Here is a 12500-nt window from a genome sequence, read left to right on the forward strand (position 1 = left end):
TGAAAGATGGAGGTTTATGTTGTGTCGCCAGATCCACAACCAGTGTTTCCATGCATGTCCACTTATTGCAAGTGACTTCAGGCTTGTTTGTTTTATGTAAAGTCACTTTAAAGTATTTTAAAAGTTGCAGGGTTTTTTTTTTTTTTTTTGTGGGACTCTTTTGGGGGTCTCTCTCTCTCTCTCGCACTCTCGCACTCTCTCGTACATGCACACACACACAATATACAGTGTACTGTATACACATTCTACATGTGAACAAACACACTATACTGTGTGTGCATACACATGTATATTACGTGCCCTTACTGACACATAATGTAAATGTGCACACATACGCCTGCACGGCTAACCCATCCTTCCCACAAACCAAATATTTACTTATATTTATGACAACATTTTCTCCTGGACCTCCCTCTGTCTATCTTCTTTCCGCTCTCTCTGTCTGTACCCTGTCTTGAACAATTTACAGCTGAGTCCTAATTTATACTTTGCTCAACATTGTCGTGTACCACAAATGTAAGATATAATACAAGCTCATAACAACCTTGTAGATTGTCGGTGCACGACAAGATGCACAACCAAGTATAAATTAGGCTCAAGGAGACACTGGAGCTCCTCAAGGGCAAAGGACCAAAACAGAGCGTAACATTTCTCAGGTTCACAGAATGGTTGCACAATGGCAAGGCTGACCAACAGCAGCCAGCACCTGTCATGTTTTTAACCAACTCCATCCCCAAACTGTCAGGGAATCCCAGCAGGCCCCCCTTTCAGTTGGAAGAGCTTCACTAAAAGTAATGTTGAACAATTCATGCAATTAAACTAAGTATTGATCAAATCCTATAGTTTCTCATTGTCTCTGTGAATAAAAGGCTATGGGTATAGAGGGTATGTGCATGCATAAAGTAAATGGCAAATTGAGTGGCAAAATGAGTGGCAAAGTGTAACATTGTTAATCAGATAGGACCTTTCTGTTTGGATGTATGGGCTGTCAAGGCCAGAAAGTAGTTTTTTGCCACTCAGTAGGAGTTCCCGCATAACCTCCGGGTATGATGATGATGATGTCACGCGCATACCCTCTATATGATGGGTATGTGATTAACACAGAATTCAGAATGTGATAACTTTATTGTCATATATCACAGATTTACAGATGTAATACAGTGGGTGAAATATTTTTTTGTTCAAGCTTAATCGTTCTAGATTGTTTTCAGAAAAAGAAAGAAAAGAAGGAAGGGGGACTGCCAAAAGACATCACCACAGGTGACATCGCAGTGATGTCAGATACTCAGAGCAGGGATCTCCATATATAGGCATAAAAAGGTGACATCACAGTGATGTCAGATACTCAGAGCAGGGATCTACATATATGGGCATAAAAGGAATTATGTTAAGGATCTCCATATATGGGCATAAAAGGGATTGTATCCCAGATGATGCCCTGTTAGGAGAACCACACTAACAGAATCCATATATGGCCAAGACAGATGGCACGACCGAGGTCGCTTTTCGCCCTTAGGCATCTTACTGGTTTTATTAAAAAGTTAAAATCCTTAAATTGTCACTTTAGAAATATGTAGATACCCTCTATACACATAAAGTTATGTTGGTTTGTTTACCGTTGAGTGAGAAAACAATGTTGCACATTAAGTTAATCATCTGGGGGCCCCCCCAAAATAACTTGGGGACGGGCCCTGGGGGTCCTGACCCACAGGTTGAGAACCACTGGGTTTTAGAAGGCAGGAGGAAGGAGAGAAGGCAGAGAGATAAGAGGAGGACAGAGTGAGGACAGAGAGCATCATGGTTGTGCAAACTGAGGTGGCCCTGCTGTAAACACACACGTGCACGCTGTGCGCTAATTGGGCACTCCACATCAAACAGGCATCATTAGTGGGACTCAAGAACTGTTAATCCTCTGCCTTCACACACTAGAAGGACCATGGCTGTGTGTGCATGCGCAATCGTGCATGCATGTGTGTGTGTGTGTGTGTGTGTGTGTGTGTGTGTGTGTGTGTGTGTGTGTGTGTGTGTGTGTGTGTGTGTGTGTGTGTGTGTGTGTTTACATGCATGCATGCCTGCGTGCATGTGTGCAAGGGCACTGCACGACGCCTGCCACACTGAACAAAACATGATGAGAACAGATCAAAGCCCTCTCATTCCCCCAGTCTGCTAATGTCCCCAGAACTAAAGACGCTGTGCATGTGTGTGCATGAGTGCATGCGCATTATGACCCAACGCAACTAATTGTTCATCCCACTGCTGTGCACTTTACAGGGGAGTAAAAAGATAAATGTTATTTGAATTTTCTTTTTCAACATTTTCAAAAACACTTACAAATAAGGAATGAATGTTACAAATATCATCCACCTAAAAGTTGTCAAATTAGATTGATTTTGCAAAGTCTGTCTTTCATACGATTGAGCAGTACAAGAACGGCCCCATGTCTTTTCTATATGTCATCAAGCCTGAATTCTAAATAAATCCATTTTTGCCTATACTTCGTTGATTGAAAAAGGTTTTTATTTTTTATCTGTCTTCTAGGACTATAATACCGGTAGGTTCTTATCGGTGGTTGGCCTCGCCACGTAGGAACAACAAACAAGAAAAGAGAGACGCAACTTCACTGTTCTTTGAAAACTTTGACCAACGATATTGTAACGATGTGGAGAATGAAAGGAACGCTATTGCTCTGCTTACTGAAACACAGCTACACCTTATCTGCTGTGGGGGACTTCATGTCATGTGGAAACAGAGTAGCACTTTGTCCATCTTCTACAAGGACACGACACCTCAGTGGGACTGGTCTCACTGGTGACATCCCAACACACACGTACGCACGCACGCACACACTTCGTCTAACAACATACTTGTATGTTTGCTCAATTTCTGGAACATATAATCACTTGCACAAAGAACACGCAAATTGCTCCCCAAAATCTGTTTGTTGCCCTCACACATTCACGCACATGCGTGTACACACTGTTTCTTCCTAACAAACCCGCACAAACTGTCACAACTACAAGCGAAGAGACATACCTACAGTTGCTACTGTTACTATGTCCTTATGTGAAGCATGTCTTTAATCTTTGCTCTTATGTTTGGTATTAAAATTGTCCTGCGGGGAAACAGTATTTTGTATAACATCGATTGAACTCAGTTGAACTACATGAAACAACACACACACACACACACACACACACACACACACACACACACACACGTCAACGAAAGCAAAAGGAGAGTCAAGTCAGGTTATGATGACAGATGTTCTGGCGCCTTATATGAGAAGATTAGCAACAAAAACACAGACACACACACACACAAGCGCGCAAGTACACACACTACTGACCCTGAGAGAATCAAACTGTAACGGTTTAAACCCCAAATTCAAAGAATGATTGCTCATACCCGCACGCACGCACGCACGCACGCACGCACGCACACACGCACACACACACACACACACACACACACACACACGTGTCAAAAGGACCTTTGAGGGAGACACTGACTGCACTGCAAAATAAAACGGGTAACGTTTATTTGCAAGCCACCTCCCTCTATAGACGCTCAACCGGTGTTTATCATAGAAAAGAAAAACTCAAATGGTCTAATTTTAAGTCAGTGGTTCTCAAAGTGGATTCCAGGGACTCTCTCTATAGGTTCCTTTGGGTCTAAATTGACCCTTACGAGTCTGTAACTCTGACAGTATACAATACAAATGGAACCAAATGGACCCGTTAGGGTCCATTTGGTTCCATTTGTATACTGAGACCTTGACATGTTGAAGATTGAGAACCACTGGGTTAAGAGAAAGCGGGGATAGATGCCCTGATGACTGAAAAGTGTTTCCCCAAATCCCTGATGGCCACTAGATTAGGCTGGGATGGAAAGCAGGAGGCAGGGAGCCAAGGCAGAACAGTGTCATGTTGTTGCAGTCCGGCAGAAACCTTGTATCTCTATGATTTTTGTCTCCACTAGCCGAAGGCATTGGGGAGAGTATGTTTTCATCTCCGTCCGTCCGTGTGTCCCTGCATCTTTCGCAGTTTGTTACCACCTAATCTCAGTCACCGTTGGCCCGGTCGCTGCCAAACTGAACACACACACTCCCTGGATGCCAATTCAGAACCTCTGCCGGGTCTGCCCCACATTTTTCACATGGGCCTGTTCTAGCGCCACCAGGAGGCCAATTTGTGCAAAACTACCTTTTGGCCAGTACTCCTACAGATTTTGTCCAAAAATCACGCAAATCGGTAGACAGTATCTCTACAGTCATGTGATCGACATGGATCTGTCTGATTGTCCATATTCCATCCTGATTGACTGAGATTGGCTTTCAAAGTTTGTAAGATTGGTCCGTTTTGGACAAAATGCCTCAAATCACAAACGCAGAGTGCAATTAACATGAAATCGCGCACACACGTTCCCACTAGGCCAAGGAAGAAATGCCACTTCACATTTTTAAATCAGCCTCATGGTGGCGCTATAACAGGCCAATTTGTGGTTTTACCTATACAGTAACTCCACCGATCAGTTTCAAACTTTGTAAGCGCACTCCCTAGAGGCCATGGATGGAAAAACCCTTTCCTTTCATTTTTCACATCAGCCTTTTATAGCGTCACCAGGAGCCCGACTTATGTAAGACACATTTTTGGATATTACTCCTTCAGATTTTACCCAAAATTAACACAAATCAGTACACAGTATCTCTACAGTCATATGATCAAGACGGATCTGTCCCATGTTAAATATTCCATCCTGATTGGTTAGGGTCCGAACAAAATGCCTCAAATCATGAACACAGCGTGCAATTGTAATGAAATTGCGCACGCACATTCGCAAAAGGCCAAGAAAGAAAACACTACAAAATGTTCAAATCATCCTCATGGTAGCGCCATGAAAGGTCTAAGATTAGTGAAGAACACATGCCACCCTTTTTACATTGGCCTATCATAGCACCACCAGGACACCTGGCCTGGTGGAGAGCTGTGCTCGGAAGAGCACTGCTTCTAGTTATTTATTTTTTGGTTGTTGGTTTGTTTTTCTGTAAATGAATACCCTACTTCATCATACAAGAAGTGTCGTGCAAAAGTAGTGAAAATAGCCGATCCACAAACTCACAATACCGCCTATTTTCACTCATCTATTTTTACAATAATAAAAAGGGAAGGGTTTTGGACATATGAGGTTTAAGCCTGAACGTCAACGATATGTTTCTTTTATGCAGAAAGACGCTAAGCTTTTCAGCAGCTGTACTCCCTGTGGGTCCCACTGACACAAAGACACTAACCTGCTGGCAGGACATGAGAGATCACAAACAGGACAGACAGGACAAGCACACACACACACACACACACACGACACACACACTCATACTCTTGTACTGTTATATTTGTGAGGACATGGTTTTAATTACATTTATTACCTAACCTCGCTCTAACCCTAAACCTCTGCAACAAAATGTGTGTACGTAGATTTCTTCGTCTTTCCAGAATTGTACACACACACGCACACGCACACGCACACGCACACGCACACACACACACACACCACTGTCTCTTACACCGACCTCAAATGTTCACTCTCACTGGCTAGTCTCTCTCTAGCTCTGCTTCTCTCTCACACACACAAAAGCCCCCACGTTGGTTGGTTCCCACCCATCCCTTCCAGTCCCCACTGACCTGGCTCATCAGTCCTAATGACCTCTGACCTCTGAGTCACACACACACACACACACACACACACACACACACACACACACACACACACACACACACACACACACACACACACACACACACACACACACACCTACACACCTATTTCCTCTCTCCCATAAACAGTCACATCCAAAGAAAAATAGACATGCAGGCACATTCAGACGGATACACTTTCATGCGCGCGCACTCTCTCACACACTCACACACACACATGCGCGTGCATTCACACACAGAACGTAAACAGTAACACAGTAGCCAAGTAGCTACAACACACACACACACACGCGCCGCTGCACGCGCAGAGGAGGATGTGCTGATATATTGAAGAGCGGACTCAGCGACCAGCGTTTAATTAGCAGGAAGTGGTGGTGTCAGGGTGTCATAGGCGTGTCGCGCCAGTCCGTCCCCTCAAAAGCTTCCCCGGGGAAACATTTTGTAGCCACTTTCTCTCCGCATCAAACGCTCTGTGCTGCGGGCACAAAAAAAAAAAAACCCAAAAAGAACATGGTGGCCGTTTTCTCCGCTCCCCGTGGCGATTTGATTCCCTCTTGAAAGGAGAAACACGGTCCTTTGGAAGATGTGATGTAGTGACTGTGACAACCCCCCCCCACACCCCTCCCCCGTCAGAGGGAGGAGAGGAGGGGGGGGTTTAAAGATGTGGAGAACCTCCTAATTGGCAATTTGGGATGCCTAGCAGACGGTCGCTGGAGAGAGAAACGGTTTGGCCTCCATGCTTTCATCTGCCGTCCCTCGCTGTCGTCTAACCACACGCGGACGGACGGACACGTGCACACGCGCGCACGCACGCACGCACACACACACACACACACACACACACACACACACACACATACAATCCCCTCCCCATCGTTTTCATTGGTGAGTCCTTCCTTTCTCTGTTTGTCGGGTGTTTAACTGATTGTGAACACACATACTCACTAAAGCCTGTATCATAGTCGGGTCCGCGGTGGAAGGCTTTACACCGCGGTGTAGTCTTTTCAAGTCTTTTTGAGTCATGAAACTACAACGTTACATCATTCCTCACGGTGGAGAGTCCCAACACATCTCTCTGTTTTTGAGCGGTGGTCACACCGTCTCCATAGCGTGGCCGTGTGTGTAGGTATGTTAGTTTGTTTGTATGTGGGTGGGTCTGTATGTAGCCTCAAGCCTGTGTAGTACCTTTTCTGACCACACATGTTAAGGGAGGGGCGCTGTTTTCAGGCCAGGCCAGGCACACACACACACACGCACACACACACACACAGGGGGGAAGGGGGGGGGGGGGAGCGGGGGGGGGGGGGGGGGGGGGCTCTGGTCCATAGAGGGCAAAACCGGAAGACCCCGCCGTCTGGTCCAAAAATGACAAAAACTGTTTCGCCCCTCACCAAACCAAAGGTATCAGTGGATAGTTGAAAGCTTACTCTACTTAGTGGACGCAGAATACGCTTCCATCGTCGCAGAGCTGAATAACACCTAATGTGAGACTAATGCTCTGTTAATGCGGTCCTCTCACCTGCGTGGCAGTAGTGAGTTAGCGCCGTGATGGCGACGAAATGGAGTCTCCATCCGTTGGAATATTTGTCATTTCGCCCTAGAAATGTATTTTAAGCGTGTGGTGGGGGGGCCTAGACTGCCTCCACTAAGTAGAGTAAGCTTTCAACTGTCCACTGATACCTTTGGTTTGGTGAGGGGCGAAACAGTTTTTGTTATATTCGGACCATGATGGCGGGGTTTTCCGGTTTTGCCAAAGAGATACAGAGGTAGACGAACATAGCGTTATAGGGAGAACTCCACTAACGCTGTGGACCAGATCTAAGGCCTACCTACACACACACACACACACACACACACACACACACACACACACACACACACACACACACACACACACAGTTCATCAGGGGTGCGTACGGGTGGTCTGTGTGTGTGTGTGTGTGTGTGTGTGTGTGTGCGTGCGTGCGTGCGTGCGTGCGTGCGTGCGTGCGTGCGTGCGTGCGTGCGTGCGTGCGTGCGTGCGTGCGTGCGTGCGTGCGTGCGTGCGTGCGTGTGCGTGTGTATTGTGTGAGTGGCCAGCGGCTGTGGCCTTGAGGAGCACTCTTCTTCCCAGGCTGTGTTGTAATTGTCAAGGAGGGTCGACCTCCACTTCCTTTTAAAACCCCACCGAGCAGAACGTTTATTTAGGGAAGGACAGGAGAGAGAGAGAGAGGGAGAAAAACAGAGAGGTAGGGGGACAGAGAGAGAGAACAGGATAGACCCATGTGGCTTCTGGCCTCAACTTTAAAGAACAAACTAGACAAGAGGGGGAAGGGGGGTGGTAGGGAGAGAGAGAGAGAGAGAGAGAGAGAGAGAGAGAGAGAGAGAGAGAGCGAGCACCACATTCACATCATCACATTGTGGATTGTTTTGGTCCATTACACAAAGACCCTCAGAGGTGTTCCGTTGCTTTGGCGTCTATATTACCAGCAGCTCTGTCCTGCTGCTCTGTGATGAACAGCAAGCTGGTCTGTGATGACCAGCGAGACACCAGCCAATCATGAGTGGTGTTACTGTGATGTCACATGATGGTGCTTACAGTATGACAGGCAAAAATGCAAAGATGCATTCTGAATGCACTAAGGAAGCAGTTCAAAGGTGACAAACTTGCGCCTTGTGCACTCATGGCCATTTATGGCCTACTTGAGCACCAGCAGAGCATGCCTTGTTGTTTATATCAGGCCGCACTTGTTGAAGGTGACCAAGAATGCTGGTCCCTCATTGGCTGTTGATGGTGACGTCACCAGTAATGCTGGTCCCCGATTGGCTACGGGCGTAACACAAACAGATAAGCGACAGATATGCCAAAGATACGCAACCAAACGCAGTATTTGCGCACTCTGCTGGCGCAAGTAATTATTTTGAGGTCACTTCCTCATTTTCCTGGTCTGTTTGATGAGGCGAATTCAGAGCAAATGCCAATCAATCTGTGATACGTCACGCCCTGTTTTCAGACTGTTTTTAGAGAATCCAACACATATACGGTAGTATCATAATATGATATTTTCGGGGCATATCATAACACCTTCAAAGTCTATACATCCTCTTATGACAAATACCTGATGTGTGTGTGTAATGCATCACAACATTGTCAATGTTTTGGAGAATGTAATTTTTTGTATTACAGGCTATACCCAACTATCCTTTTGCACCTAGCTCAGTGTTTACATGGGGGTTAGAAAGGTAAGGAGAAGTATGAGGACATAGAGACCAGAGACCATTTGTAAATTTGCACCAACTGAAATTAACCACTTACACCCTTCATATACCTCGTCATGCAGCAAATAGCATCGCAAAGTGACATGGTGTGAGCTTGAAGATAATATAGGCTACTTTCGCTACAACTATTAAGCGCACCAGTTCAATCCACTGTGGGTTAATAATGTGACCACAGAATGTCAGCTAGTGCTTTTAGGAAGTTATATATCCCAGTAGTTCCATACATTTTAAGTGTTTACTGCTACATTAACACTTCAAACACAAAGCTATTTATGTATTTGTGTGTAGGCTGCATTTGTGTGCAAGTAGCAGACTGAGGCGACAGCTGGCCTAGCTGTCTCTCTCTCTGTCTGTTCATCTGCCTGCCTGCCTGCGTTTCTGTCAGTCGGCATGTCTGACTTTCAGCCTCTCCATCTCTCCGTCTCTCCACCAACCCGTCTGCCAGGCTGTCTGTCTGTCTGTCTGTCTATTTACTGTACTGTATTTACAAAGCCCAGAAGGGCCATGGAAGGGTTAAACGCTACTGCATTGGGACGCGCGTGCACGCATGCCGGCGCGCGCACACACACACACACACACACACACACACACACACACACACACACACACACACACACACACACACACACACACACACACACACACACACACACACACACACACACAGAGGCAGAAAGACACATGCACAGACACATACTCCCTTCTCTTCCATAACTACACACTGTCCACCCGCCACCAAACACCCCCCCCCCCATCCCTCTCTCCCTCCCTCACCAGGCCGTGAGGCTGAGGAATGTGTTAGAGCTGTGTGTCAAATCCCCAGACTGTGGGAAAGTGCTGCTCTCTGCTGAACTCCCTCCCTCCCTCCCTCCCTCCCTTTCTCTCCCTCTCCCTCCTCTCTCTCTCTCTCTCTGCTATACTCCCTCCCCCAGTCTCTCTTCTTCACTCTCTCTCTCTTTCCCTCGTCCACTCCCTCTCTCTTCCTTCAGTCATTCCTCTCTGTGTCGTCAGCTCGCAGTGTCCTTGGACCATTCTCCAGGCGACCATGCCCTCCCTGCCTTATTATTATTGTGTGTGTGCTTGTGTGTGTGACGTGTGCTTGTGTGTGCTTGTGTGTGTGTGTGTGTGTGTGTAGGTGTGTGTAGGTGTGTGTGTGTGTGTGTGTGTGTGTGTGTGTGTGTGTGTGTGTATGTTGTCGTGCACACAGGAAGTGAGTAAAAGAGTCCACTTCCTGTGGAGCGCTCCTCTGCCAACAGCACTCCATGTGCAACACACAACATACAGTCTACTGACCAACATACAGTCTACTGACCAACACACAACATACAGTCTACTGACCAACACACAACACACAGTCTACTGACCAACACACAACATACAGTCTACTGACCAACACACAACATACAGTCTACTGACCAACACACAACATACAGTCTACTGACGAACACACAGTCTACTGACCAACACCCAACATACAGTCTACTGACCAACACACAACACACAACATACAGTCTACTGACCAACACACAGTCTACTGACCAACACCCAACATACAGTCTACTGACCAACACCCAACATACAGTCTACTGACCAACACACAACATACAGTCTACTGACCAACACACAACATACAGTCTACTGACCAACACCCAACATACAGTCTACTGACCAACACCCAACATACAGTCTACTGACCAACACACAACATACAGTCTACTGACCAACACACAACATACAGTCTACTGACCAACACACAGTCTACTGACCAACACCCAACATACAGTCTACTGACCAACACACAGTCTACTGACCAACACCCAACATACAGTCTACTGACCAACACACAGTCTACTGACCAACACACAACATACAGTCTACTGACCAACACACAACATACAGTCTACTGACCAACACACAACACAACATACAGTCTACTGACCAACACACAACATACAGTCTACTGACCAACACCCAACATAGTCTACTGACCAACACACAACACACAGTCTACTGATCAACACACAACAGTCTACTGACCATCCTTTTCAGGCCACGACCCCCAAAATAATCATATCTTAACTGGGGACCCCGCAACCTACGAGCACTAATAGTTACTTTTTGAATAAAACGGTTCTATTTTTGAAAATAGACGATCTACATGCTCACGCCTCGCAACGAGCATGTAGATCGGCTATTTTCACAATTTGGCCAATGTTTAATTTGTCATTTTAGAGGTATTAAAAAGTCCTTAAATTTTCACTTTAGAAATGTGGAGATACCCTCTATATAGTCTATACACGTTATGTTGGTTTTTTACTATTGAGTGAGAAAACAATGTTGCACATTAAGTCAATCATCTGGGGACGCCCCAAAATCATTTGGGGACCCCTCTGGGGGTCCCGACCCACAGGTTGAGAACCAGTGCTGTACAACATCCCCCAACATACTGTGCTGTACAATCTACTGATGTTGTCATCAGGAGCAACCAGAGTGGAGAGAGATGACTGCTCCTTCTCTGGATGTTTATCCCCCACACAAACACAGGGATTTTGACTGTGTGTGTGCGTGCGTGACTGCGTGTGTCTGTCTGTCGGTACACACGTGCCCGTGTGTGTTTATTCAATCTGCTGTCATCACTGTGCTGCACTGTGTGACCCTCCCTTTGATGCTTGCCAACGCCACCGTTACAAGCCCGGTGTCATCCTTACGGGCATGTGGTTACAGGACAAGATTCTGCTAAATAGCCTAGGAGGCCTAAATGCTTGTAGATCTGCTATTTCTGTGAGGCTCCAGTAGTCTAGTAGTGGTAGAAGCGCATATAGAGGCGATTTGATTGATTGATTGACTGAATACTTTATTAGAAGTTTGCATAGGAAAACAAACGATCGAGTGTATAGGTTGGGATCCTTTAGGATTTTAACGATTCTGGTTCCTTAACGATTCCCTCTTAACGGTCCCATTCCATAACGGTTCCTATTTTTGAATAGCCTGTTCCAAATGGACCCTTACAGTACTGTAAGAAAAGTTTAGGGTGGTCTTTCTCTGGAATAATAATTGTATAACGGACGTGAAGTCCACATACCAGCTCTGACAGGGTGATTAAAAAACGGTTTCAGAAACTGTTCCAAATGTGATTCAATGTTGGATCCGGTTCCTCCGATTCAGGATCCCAACCCTAATCAGGTGCACGTTCTGTTTAGTTCTGTCTCTGTCTGGACGTGTACGCTTTTTTATGGTCTATCTATGGGTTTGCTGCTCTGACATCACGCTCTGACATCACTGTGATGTCAGGGGAACCACAATCACAGAATCCTTTTATGCCCATACATGGAGATCCCTGATGTATTCCCATATTATGGAGATCCCCGACCTGATGTATGCCCATATATGGAGATTCCTGATGTCATCAATATTATCTAACAGGACCATGTGAGGTCAGATGGCCAAGACATGGCGCGACCTAGGTCGCTTGTCGCCCTTAGGCATCTTATTGGTAATTTATATCACATATGTATTTCAAACGTGTAAATG

Source organism: Nannobrachium achirus (genome assembly GCF_963921795.1).
Source record: "Nannobrachium achirus genome assembly, chromosome: 1".
Classification (NCBI taxonomy): Eukaryota; Metazoa; Chordata; class Actinopteri; order Myctophiformes; family Myctophidae; genus Nannobrachium; species Nannobrachium achirus.